The sequence below is a fragment of the Coregonus lavaretus genome, assembly GCF_964263955.1.
Source record: "Coregonus lavaretus genome assembly, chromosome: 14".
In the NCBI taxonomy this organism is placed as follows: Eukaryota; Metazoa; Chordata; class Actinopteri; order Salmoniformes; family Salmonidae; genus Coregonus; species Coregonus lavaretus.
Window position 1 is genome coordinate 22,678,021 of NC_140001.1, and position 12,765 is coordinate 22,690,785.

Below are 12,765 nucleotides of genomic sequence, written 5' to 3' on the forward strand. Positions count from 1 at the left end.
GTAATAGACTTCCTCATTGCTTGTTCTGCAGTATGGGGGCCACGGATAAACATTAACAAAGGCTCCAAAAACACCCAAATATGTCCTTTTAGAAATGGCAAAGCTCTCAGTATAGTGATGCAGGTCTTTAGATGTTGTACACATGAAATTGTGTAATTCCGAACTTTATCCACAACGTGTCGAGCGATACTTTTCCATGTGCGAGCATGCGCATGCTTTCTCGTTCCCATTGTGGTGATATGAGAAATGAGAAAGCACACACATCTATTGCTGGTGTGGTAAGTTTCTCAAAACTGTCTGGACACTTCAATAACATGCAATTTACATCAAAAATAGAGAACTTGTCCTTTAAGGTATTGCGACAACTGTTGCTATGGAGTCTGTCTGAACTTTTGATGATACAGTTAAGCTAATCAACATCTGAAGCTGCTAATGTTACTGGCAGAGGAGATACTGTCCTTTACTTCATTTGGCCAATAAACCACTAGTTGTCATGGATGGTCAGGGCAGGAGAGAAAGGCTAAAAATACTATTTTGTCTTCTATTTATGTTCTATTTATCAATAGATGGCTTGCTGTAACACTGCATGTACAGTTCCACTGTTACAGTCCAGGCTCTGCTGATGTGTCGCTAGTGTTGCACTTGACCCAGGTCAAATCAATCAAAGTTTATTTGCCAAGTGCACAGGATACAGGGTGTAACGGGTACAGTGAAATGCTTACTTGCAAGCTCTCCTCAAAAGTACAGTACACTTTATAAAATTATGATCAAATAAATAATACAAAGTAGTAAACATTTGTGAGCGATACTGTACCAATGTCCAAATGAATTGAAGACACACCAAGAGAGATCCATCTAGGATTATTCCTCAAAACTCCTGTCTGTTAATCACAGGCATCACAGGGGGACCAGCTCCCTCCCTCCAGCCCCTGGGACAGACAGTCTCTCAGACTTCCAGCATGGACTCTAATTAATTTACACCAAAGGCCTTTGCATGTGTTCCATACGGCTGGGCTGATAATCACCTGTAAACTGGCTATGTTGTTCTACTGAGGCGGGCCATGTCTGAGCCATGTCACACAGACACGCAGTCAAGCCAACAGCACCACAGAGACAAGGTAGGGAAGAGCTAGATAAGGGCTGTGGAGGACTGAGGAAAGAGCAGCTGGCAGGCTGGCTGAGATGAGATGGGAGGCTGGAGAGAGACCTGACATGGAGAGGAGAGGAGACAGGCTACACACAGGAGAGGCCATCTCAAACCTCTTATCCTCTCAATCACCACAACAAAGCATTACCAGCAGGGGTGAAATAAACATGTTGATAAGACCCAGCCACCACATATATTAAAACATCATTCTGCTATTTACAATGAGACATACTCACTTCATACTAAAAACAAGTCCTTTACATACAGCAGTATGTGGTTCATGGTGTATTGTTCTGGTACTTCTGATATGGTCTGAAACTCACATTTGAAATACCTGAGCGATTTCAGTCACATACAGCTAACAAAAGCCCATCTTGATAAGAGGAGGCTAGCTATTGAGTGTTTAAGCCCTAAGGAGTGTAAAGAAATAAAGATTTAAATGTCACAGAGAATAAACTGATAGAACAAATAAAACTGTCCTTCCTGAGGTAATTCCTTTCTTGCAGTCCTCTCTAGAGGAAGACCATAATTGAAACTGGCTCTATTGTCCTATTATCAGAGCCAATGTTTCACTGTGACACTGTCATTTAATCTCTGGGAGATGTGATAGGGGCTTCTGTGTTCTCTCCCTTACACCGCTGGGGCTTACACTGCTACGCAACCATCAGAGGTGTGTGTGTGTGTGTGTTTGTGTGTGTGGAGGGATTTTTCATGAATGTGTAAAAACGACATAGCTAATTGGACATGGAGAAGCCAGAATGCAACCACACACAGCACCACACAGTCTGTAAGAGATGGGGGAAATGAGTTGACTGAGGCCAGTGTGAGATGTGGTGATGGACATATCCTGCACACAGCCAGTAGAATAGAAGCACCACACTATACTGCATCACACTACAGGGAGGCTTTGAAGAGAGGTGGCCTCTTGCAAACTCCAAAGCACCTGTGAAGTCAAAAAATAATCAAATTTAGGGCTCCAGTGGTGCTAGAAAACAGTACCCTGAAATGTCTGCTGTTCCCATGCTCATCCGGGTGGAACAGTGATATACCAGCCCTCTGCATCACACTCTCTCTCTCTCTCTCTCTCTCTCTCTCACACACACACACACACACACACACACACACACACACACACACACACACACAGTAACCTATTTATTCTGAGAGGAGGGCTCCTCACACATGCAAGATAACCTGTCATATTCAATCAGGAATCAATAGTTCACAAACATCACCTTGTTTTACATCCAGAATATTTGAAGATAGGATACAGGCATTATGGGAATTATATTATATGACTAATACGGAGACTATAGAATGCCCTCAGAAATTGTGTAGACCACGTTTTTAGAAATTCCTGGATGTATTGTACAGTATAACCTGTGGCTAAAAATGTAATTTTATTTCACATAAATTATGCAATACGCTAACTGCCAATTTCCCACTACTGTCATTCACCTGTTTGCTGACTGATTTTGTGCTTTAGAGTCATCTGGCTTGTCTCTGAGCAAAGCTACCGGCAGTCATAAATATGCAAACAACTCTAGCAGAAGTGAAGTGCTAGCACAACTGTCATTTTCTACTTCCATATCTCAGCAAATTAAAGCCATGGAAGTCACACATGAAAAGCACCAGTGCAGTATACGCCTGTCTGTGCTGGGAAGAATATTTGTGCTGTGCTCAAAACAGTCTGTAAAACATACACACACTGTTCTCAGCTGCAATAACCGAAATTATAAAACTACAATATACAGTGCAAATTTGCAGAAAAAGGGAAAATGTAATAAAAATGGGTCGAAAATCTATCCTTATAAGCTTATGGACTAGGAGAGTCTGTCTAAATATAGACCTCAACAAGCCGACCATAGCTACTGTGTATGTTTCCTCTCACAAACCTCCTGCATGAATACCTCTTGCATGTTTTTCTACTTTGGCCCACTCTTTTCAAATGTGGCTACAATTTGGTTAGCCGTGACAATAATAATACATCAGAAGGATATAATCAATTTAACTTACAAAGCCCTTTTAGTCAAACGACAACTACCAGGGACCAGGAGAGGGAGGAGGGTGAGAAGTGTGGGGGTAGGAAATAGGAAGAGAAGGAACTGCGGAGGTAATAGCCAGTGAAGCCCAGATGAAATTTCAGTAAGCTGTGGGGGAATTTCATTTCACAGCCGTGGGGGAGCTGGACGGAAGTGTTTTAGCCAAGGCCGCGCTTGCCACGCACCCACCCCAGAGGTGAGAGTCTGTTGTTAGGGCTGCATCGAGAGATGAGACCCAAACAGTCAGAGCATGAAACCCAATCTAGGAGCTGGCATGGGAGCAGTGTACGGACCGGAGGTTATTCACTCCCCCCCCCCCCCCCCCCCCCCCCCCCAACAATCTCCTAACCTACGCCCCCACCAAATCCCTCAATGCTTGTCAAGAGGTAGAAAAGAGAGTAAAACATATGTTGAAAAGAAGAACAATATTATTAAACAGAAAAATAATGGATAGCTATGTTACAACCATGAATAAATTGAGGAGGTGCATAAAGGCCACCTGAGGTGTATTGTTGCTGTGGATACATCATTATCAGTCAATTAAGAGGCTGGGAATTTGACGTGGCCTCTCAAGTGTATTCAGTACTGATAGTAGGCAGAGAGGGTGAAGGGACAAAGTATCGAGAAATACAGTATGAGGAGAAAAAATAAACAAATGTCTAGTAGACTAGTATTTATTCTATAGAGGCTTTCTAGTCATCTAACTATTCAGTGGAAAAATGAGAGAGAGAGAGAAAAAGAGAGAGCGAGAGAATGACAAAGAGAGAAGAGAGAGAACAAGAAAGATCATGAAAAAGAGAGAGAAAGAGAGAGAACAAGAGAGAGACAGGGGAGCATGCTGAGTCCCCTCTGAGACCTATACCCAACGGAGTTTTTCAATTCAGCCTGTCCAGAAAAGAACGAGAGATAGCGGCAGGAGGAGAAAATACATAAACTCCCATTCAAACACTGTCAAATAAAAGGAAGACAAGAATGAGAATAATGGTGATAAATGTCAGGGAGATGTTGCTGGGCGTTTGCTCTGGAATGTTCATGGTTATGCAGTGAGATGTATGGGTTACTGAAGTGGCCACTGGAGAGATGAAGCTAGCCTGGGTAAAGAAAAGGCTGAGGAGCAAATAGCGGAGTAGGATCAACATGCTATAGAAAACAACAGTAGGGTAATCAAGCCAAACACACACATAATATCATGTTATCACAACAGAGGACTTTTGCATTCAGCGTGAAGTAGTAGCTTGTACAGAATGTTGTGCAAAAGTGGTGTGTGTAGCTCAGTTGGTAGAGCATGGCGCTTGCAACGCCAGGGTTGTGGGTTCGTTTCCCACGGGGGGCCAATATGAAAATGTATCCACTCACTAACTGTAAGTCGCTCTGGATAAGAGCGTCTGCTAAATGACTAAAAATGTGTGGTATCAGGGCCGGAGGTCAGGGCCCCCCAGATAGCATATGATAGAAAATGTGTAGAATTGCAGGAAATTAGCTTTAAAACTGCAAAATTCTCTCAGCCTCATGGCAAAATGCGAACATGAGCTGAGCTATAAAACAGCATTATTTTCTCTCTGACCAATGGCAAAAAGTGTAGAATTACAGGAAATTAGCTTTAAAGCAGGAATCCGCAGGTCGTTGGCGGAACCATGCTGCCCCACTTCTTGTGTTGCTTTTTCACTTTCAATGAAAACAAGCGGGTTGAGCCCTGAGCCGCTTGGGCTGGCCTTCTGGGCAAGGTGTGTCTTTGCACAAAATCCCGCTTACTCGAAATACCCTTGCTGCGCCATGGCCCCGGCACTGGAGAGGAAGTCACTTGCAAGAAACAAACACAAAGCAGATGAAGCCAAACCAGCTAGATAGCTTGTTTTGGTAGAAGGGACAACATTTTCAGAAAATGACGACAGAAACAAGCATCATTCTCGGTTCTTGGATCTGAATCAACTCGACCCCAAAAAAGAAAGAAAAAAGCGAGAAAAAGATTGCTCATGACCGATCCAGAAACCTGATAAATATTGGAATTAATATTGAAAGGTGGAAGAGGGTAAGTGTTGGCTTGGGGTTCTTGCCTTTTAGCTGCTAACCTTATTGTGTTCAATGTTCAAGCTAGCTAACACACCTACAGTGGGGGAAAAAAGTATTTAGTCAGCCACCAATTGTGCAAGTTCTCCCACTTAAAAAGATGAGAGAGGCCTGTAATTTTCATCATAGGTAAACAAAATGAGAAAAAGAAATCCAGAAAATCACATTGTAGGATTTTTTATGAATTTATTTGCAAATTATGGTGGAAAATAAGTATTTGGTCAATAACAAAAGTTTCTCAATACTTTGTTATATACCCTTTGTTGGCAATGACACAGGTCAAACGTTTTCTGTAAGTCTTCACAAGGTTTTCACACACTGTTGCTGGTATTTTGGCCCATTCCTCCGTGCAGATCTCCTCTAGAGCAGTGATGTTTTGGGGCTGTCGCTGGGCAACACAGACTTTCAACTCCCTCCAAAGATTTTCTGTGGGGTTGAGATCTGGAGACTGGCTAACCACTCCAGGACCTTGAAATGCTTCTTACGAAGCCACTCCTTCGTTGCCCGGGCGTTGTGTTTGGGATCATTGTCATGCTGAAAGACCCAGCCACGTTTCATCTTCAATGCCCTTGCTGATGGAAGGAGGTTTTCACTCAAAATCTCACGATACATGGCCCCATTCATTCTTTCCTTTACACGGATCAGTCGTCCTGGTCCCTTTGCAGAAAAACAGCCCCAAAGCATGATGTTTCCACCCCCATGCTTCACAGTAGGTATGGTGTTCTTTGGATGCAACTCAGCATTCTTTGTCCTCCAAACACGACGAGTTGAGTTTTTACCAAAAAGTTCTATTTTGGTTTCATCTGACCATATGACATTCTCCCAATCCTCTTCTGGATCATCCAAATGCACTCTAGCAAACTTCAGACGGGCCTGGACATGTACTGGCTTAAGCAGGGGGACACGTCTGGCACTGCAGGATTTGAGTCCCTGGCGGCGTAGTGGGTTGCTGATGGTAGGCTTTGTTACTTTGGTCCCAGCTCTCTGCAGGTCATTCACTAGGTCCCCCCGTGTGGTTCTGGGATTTTTGCTCACCGTTCTTGTGATCATTTTGACCCCACGGGGTGAGATCTTGCGTGGAGCCCCAGATCTAGGGAGATTATCAGTGGTCTTGTATGTCTTCCATTTCCTAATAATTGCTCCCACAGTTGATTTCTTCAAACCAAGCTGCTTACCTATTGCAGATTCAGTCTTCCCAGCCTGGTGCAGGTCTACAATTTTGTTTCTGGTGTCATTTGACAGCTCTTTGGTCTTGGCCATAGTGGAGTTTGGAGTGTGACTGTTTGAGGTTGTGGACAGGTGTCTTTTATACTGATAACAAGTTCAAACAGGTGCCATTAATACAGGTAACGAGTGGAGGACAGAGGAGCCTCTTAAAGAAGAAGTTACAGGTCTGTGAGAGCCAGAAATCTTGCTTGTTTGTAGGTGACCAAATACTTATTTTCCACCATAATTTGCAAATAAATTCATTAAAAATCATACAATGTGATTTTCTGGATTCTTTTTCTCAATTTGTCTGTCATAGTTGACTTGTACCTATAATGAAAATTACAGGCCTCTCTCATCTTTTTAAGTGGGAGAACTTGCACAATTGGTGGCTGACTAAATACTTTTTTCCCCCACTGTACTTAGTTAGCTAGCTAACATCTTCTGTAGTATTCGGACTGTTTTGTAAAGTTACTCAAAGGAATCTAAAGATACAGTGGCTTGGGAAAGTATTCACCCCCTTTGGCATTTCTCCTATTTTGTTCCCTTACAACCTGGAATTAAAAATGTTTGGGGGTTTGTATCATTTGATTTACACAACATGCCTACCACTTTGAAGATGCATTTTTTGTGTGTGAAACAAACAAGAAATAATACAAAAAAAAACAGAAAACTTGAACATGCATAACTATTCACCAAAGTCAATACTTTGTAGAGCCACCTTTTGCAGCAATTACAGCTGCAAGTCTCTTGGGGTATTTCTCTATAAGCTTGGCACATCTAGCCACTGGGATTTTTGCCCATTCTTCAAGGTACAACTGCTCCAGCTCCTTCAAGTTGGATGGGTTCTGTTGGTGTACAGCAATCTTTAAGTCATACCACAGATTCTCAATTGGATTGAGGTCTGGGCTTTGACTAGGCCATTCCAAGACATTTAAATGTTTCCCCTTAAACCACTTGAGTGTTGCTTTAGCAGTATGCTTAGGGTCATTGTCCTGCTGGAAGGTGAACCTCTGTCCCAGTCTCAAATCTCTGGAAAACTGAAACAGGTTTCCCTCAAGAATTTCCCTGTATTTAGCGCCATCCATCATACCTTCAATTCTGACCAGTTTCCCAGTCCCTGCCGATGCAAAACATCCCCACAGCATGATGCTGCCACCACCATGCTTCACTGTGGGGATGGTGTTCTTGAGGCGATGAGAGGTCTTGTGTTTGCGCTAGACATAGCGTTTTCCTTGATGGCTTAAAAGCTCAATTGTAGTCTCATCTGACCAGAGTACCTTATTCCATATGTTTGGGGAGTCTCCCACATGCCTTTTGGCGAACAACAAACATGTTTGCTTATTTTTTTCTTTAAGCAATGGCTTTTTTCTGGCCACTCTTCCGTAAAGTCCAGCTCTGTGGAGTGTACGGCTTAAAGTGGTCCTATGTACGGATACTCCAATCTCCGCTGTGGAGCTTAGCAGCTCCTTCAGGGTTATCTTTGGTCTCTTTGTTGCCTCTCTGATTAATGCCCTCCTTGCCTGGTCTGTGAGTTTTGGTGGACGGCCCTCTCTTGGCAGGTTTGTTGTGGTGCCATATTTTTTCAATTTTTTAATAATGGATTTAATGGTGCTCCGTGGGATGTTCAAAATGTCAGATATTTTTTTAATACCCAACCCTGATCTGTATTTCTCCACAAATGTGTCCCTGACCTGTTTGGAGAGCTCATTGGTCTTCATGGTGCCGCTTGCTTGGTGGTGCCCCTTGCTTAGTGGTGTTGCAGACTCTGGGGCCTTTCAGAACAGGTGTATATATACTAAGACCATGTGACAGATCATGTGACACTTAGATTGCACACAGGTGGACTTTATTTAACTAATTATGTGACTTCTGAAGGTATTTGGCTGCACCAGATCTTATTTAGGGGCTTCATAGCAAAGGGGGTGAATACATATGCACGCACCACTTTTCCATTATTTTTTTCATTTCACGTCACCAATTTTGACTATTTTGTGTATGTCCATTACATGAAATCCAAATAAAACTCCATTTAAATTACAGGTTGTAATGCAACAAAATAGGACAAACGCTAAGGGGGATGAATACTTTTGCAAGGCACTGTAGCTACCAGTGAGGGAAAAAAGTATTTGATCCCCTGCTGATTTTGTACGTTTGCCCACTGACAAAGACATGATCAGTCTATAATTTTAATGGTAGGTTTATTTGAACAGTGAGAGACAGAATAACAACAAAAAAATCCAGAAAAACACAGGTAAAAAATGTTATCAATTGATTTGCATTTTAATGAGGGAAATAACTATTTGACCCCTCTGCAAAACATGACTTAGTACTTGGTAGCAAAACCCTTGTTGGCAATCACAGAGGTCAGACGTTTCTTGTAGTTGGCCACCAGGTTTGCACACATCTCAGGAGGGATTTTGTCCCACTCCTCTTTGCAGATCTTCTCCAAGTCATTAAGGTTTCGAGCCTGACGTTTGGCAACTCGAACCTTCAGCTCCCTCCACAGATTTTCTATGGGATTAAGGTCTGGAGACTGGCTAGGCCACTCCAAGACCTTAATGTGCTTCTTCTTGAGCCACTCCTTTGTTGCCTTGGCCGTGTGTTTTGGGTCATTGTCATGCTGGAATACCCATCCACAACCCATTTTCATGCCCTGGCTGAGGGAAGGAGGTTCTCACCCAAGATTTGACGATACATGGCCCCGTCCATTGTCCCTTTAATGCGGTGAAGTTGTCCTGTCCCCTTAGCAGAAAAACACCCCCAAAGCATAATGTTTCCACCTCCGTGTTTGACGGTGCGGATGGTGTTCTTGGGGTCATAGGCAGCATTCCTCCTCTTCCAAACACGGCGAGTTGAGTTGATGCCAAAGAGCTCGATTTTGGTCTCATATGACCACAACACTTTCACCCAGTTCTCCTCTGAATCATTCAGATGTTCAATGGCAAACTTCAGACGGCCCTGTATATGTGCTTTCTTGAGCAGGGGGACCTTGCGGGCGCTGCAGGATTTCAGTCCTTCATGACGTAGTGTGTTACCAATTGTTTTCTTGGTGACTATGGTCCCAGCTGCCTTGAGATCATTGACAAGATCCTCCCGTGTAGTTCTGGGCTGATTCCTCACCGTTCTCCTGATCATTGCAACTCCACGAGGTGAGATCTTGCATGGAGCCCCAGGCCGAGGGAGATTGACAGTTATTTTGTGTTTCTTCCATTTGCGAATAATCGCACCAACTGTTGTCACCTTTTCACCAAGCTGCTTGGCGATGGTCTTGTAGCCCATTCCAGCCTTGTGTAGGTCTACAATCTTGTCCCTGACATCCTTGGAGAGCTCTTTGGTCTTGGCCATGGTGGAGAGTTTTGAATCTGATTGATTGATTGCTTCTGTGGACAGGTGTCTTTTATACAGGTAACAAGCTGAGATTAGGAGCACTCCCTTTAAGAGTGTGCTCCTAATCTCAGCTCGTTATCTGTATAAAAGACACCTGGGAGCCAGAAATCTTTCTGATTGAGAGGGGGTCAAATACTTATTTCCCTCATTAAAATGCAAATCAATTTATAACATTTTTGACATGCATTTTTCTGGATTTTGTTGTTGTTATTCTGTCTCTCACTGTTCAAATAAACCTACCATAAAAATTATAGACTGATCATTTCTTTGTCAGTGGGCAAACGTACAAAATCAGCAGGGGATCAAATACTTTTCCCCCTCACTTTACATCATGTAACTACACTGCCTAAACCCCACAAGATGCCCAATGCCTTTATTTCAATTATCTAACGTTAGCTAGCTAAAGCTAGATTGCAGAATGATGGTGTGTTTAGTTTGTAGATGATAATAGATTCCGTAAACAGGTCAATGGAACACAGACCGTGGGAGACAGAAGAAAGACACCTGATTGGCGCACACTCAACAGATCTGTTCTATCAAAGTGGGTATTCGTCAAATCCGTCATGATTGATGTATTGTAACAGGCCCAAAATGTGGTTACTAAAGTCTGATTTAGATATATTTGGCTGTTTTCATGCATAACACTTAGAAGTAGGTAATTTTCAGGTTTAGAAGAAGTGACTGCTAAATGCTAACTCCTGTTCGTATAAAATAGTAGCATAGCTAGAATAGAGAAATCAGTGGTGGTAGTAAAGTATTTTTTAAATGTAATGCAGTTGATTGGTGACGATGACATGAACATGTATTGGGGTTGACATCCATACAAGCATTATACTCAGATTTTTACCTCAACATAGTGTAAAATACACATACACTGAGTATACAAAACATTAAGAACACCTTCCTAATATTGAGTTGCACCCCTCCTTTTGCCCTCAGAACAGCCTCAATTCGTCGTGGCATGAATTCTACAAGGTGTCGTAAACATTCTACAGGGATTCTGGCCCATGTTGACTCCAATGCTTCCCACAGTTGTGTAAAATTGGCTGGATGTCCTTTGGGGGGTGGACCATTCTTGACACAAACAGGTGCTCCTGGCACCTACTACCATACCCCTTTCAAAGCCAGTTCAATATTTTTTCTTGCCCCTTCACCCTCTGAATGGCACACATACACAATCCATATCTCAATTGTCTCAAGGCTTTAAAATCCTTCTTTAACCTGGTTCCTCCCCTTCATCTACACTGATTGAAGTGGATTTAACAAGTGACATCAATAAGGGATCATAGCTTTCACCTGGATTTACCTGGTCAGTCTATGTCATGGAGAAAGTGCAGGTGTCCTTAATGTTTTGTACACTCAGGCACATTTTGCTGGGAGGCAATGAGGAGATTCAGGATCTTTCCTCCATGCGTTTCAATGGCATTTCCATTGTTTTGGTCAAATTCTATTGACCTCTTTAGCGAATCTATGCTAGCTAGCTAGTAGGTCGACAGCATGGAACACCCCAATAAATGCATCTAGCTATAAACTTCAGTACAGTAACATCACACAAAACATATATTTCTTAGGGAGATACTGGTGGAGACAGTCTGATTTCGAGAGAACCTGAGGTTGTAGAAGTTGTGGTTGTGGTAAAATGAACACCAAAAGAGAGGTAAGAAATACTATGGAATTCTTTCTTATGCTTTGTGATTCAATAATTATTTGGTTTGTAATCGACCAAAATAGTTAGCTATATGAAGCTGTTTGCCTGTTGAGCACATTGCTTACATAGCATGGCTTTGATTCCTACTGTGAACTACCCAACTTGAAGGACTGAATGAATATCCAACGTGGTCAGTCAAGTAAACAATGGCTCATCTGCATAACATATTGGTAGACTAGCTATCGGCCATCAAGTAATAGGATGGTTACATTAGAATGACACGTGTTGCACTGGTTACAGCCCAACACAACACCACATCCTATGTATGTAAAGGACACTGTTGTGACATTGACTTATTTGGTAGTAATGTATTTCCACCCCCCCATTTAGCTTTACTCAATAGAGCATTGATGGCGATTCACAACCCTGGAAAGTATTGAAGAAAATGTGGTTGAATTCATAAATGGTGCGTATGTTCTCACTATAATGTACTCATATTCCATCAATATTATGTTAGTAAATCAAAATCAAAGTTTATTTGGCATATGCACAGGACACAGTGGGGTGTATACGGGAATATTACATTGCATTGTACTGTGTACTATTGAAGTAACAATTTATTTCATGTTATCCCACACAGTGCCAACAACCCCAACAGACTCGGACTCTACAGATTGTTACACCAGATAATGTGATTTAACCAAAGATTTTTAGTATCCATTACTGGGAGTTACAGGATAGGTACTGTTTTGTGTAGCACAGAGAACCTTCGACCAAACTTAGCGATACTGTCCTCAATTCATGGAAACAGGAGTCTCATAAAATGTCTGGGGCAGGTAGGTCCATTTGAATTTAGAAAATACTCAATTATTAAAATAAATATGAAGTAATCCAACAATGTGTACACTACCGTCTTGTCTATTTCAAATCTTCTCTCACTGATTGAGCTTATTTTATCTGGGGTAACAATCTGTAGCTAGTCCCACTACCAACCAAGCAAGAGTTTCTTCAGGAACATCAAAGCATAGGACTTGGTATTTTCCCTTTTACTGATGACATTTGAGAAATTAAAATTACATTGAGATAGAATCAATACTATGAAAACTTGGTTTGGAAAGGCCATTGACACTTTTATTTCTCCCATCAGCATCAACATTGCAAGAGTAACAGAACCGTGGAAGACTTGGACTACTTGCTGTATGATTAAAAAAACTGACCACATAAATCTATGTTATGTAAAAATCCAAGTTTTCATTTAAATTCAC

The 12,765-nt window shown here is 42.1% G+C and overlaps 1 protein-coding gene across 1 annotated transcript in view; it reads right to left on the reverse strand.

The window, feature by feature from the left end:
- Positions 1 to 12,765, reverse strand: part of LOC311141817 (transmembrane protein 132C-like) — a gene marked incomplete at its 5' end in the record, with an annotated part of 246,561 nt that overhangs the window by 94,790 nt on the left and 139,006 nt on the right. The gene's annotated exons all lie outside the window — the stretch shown is intronic.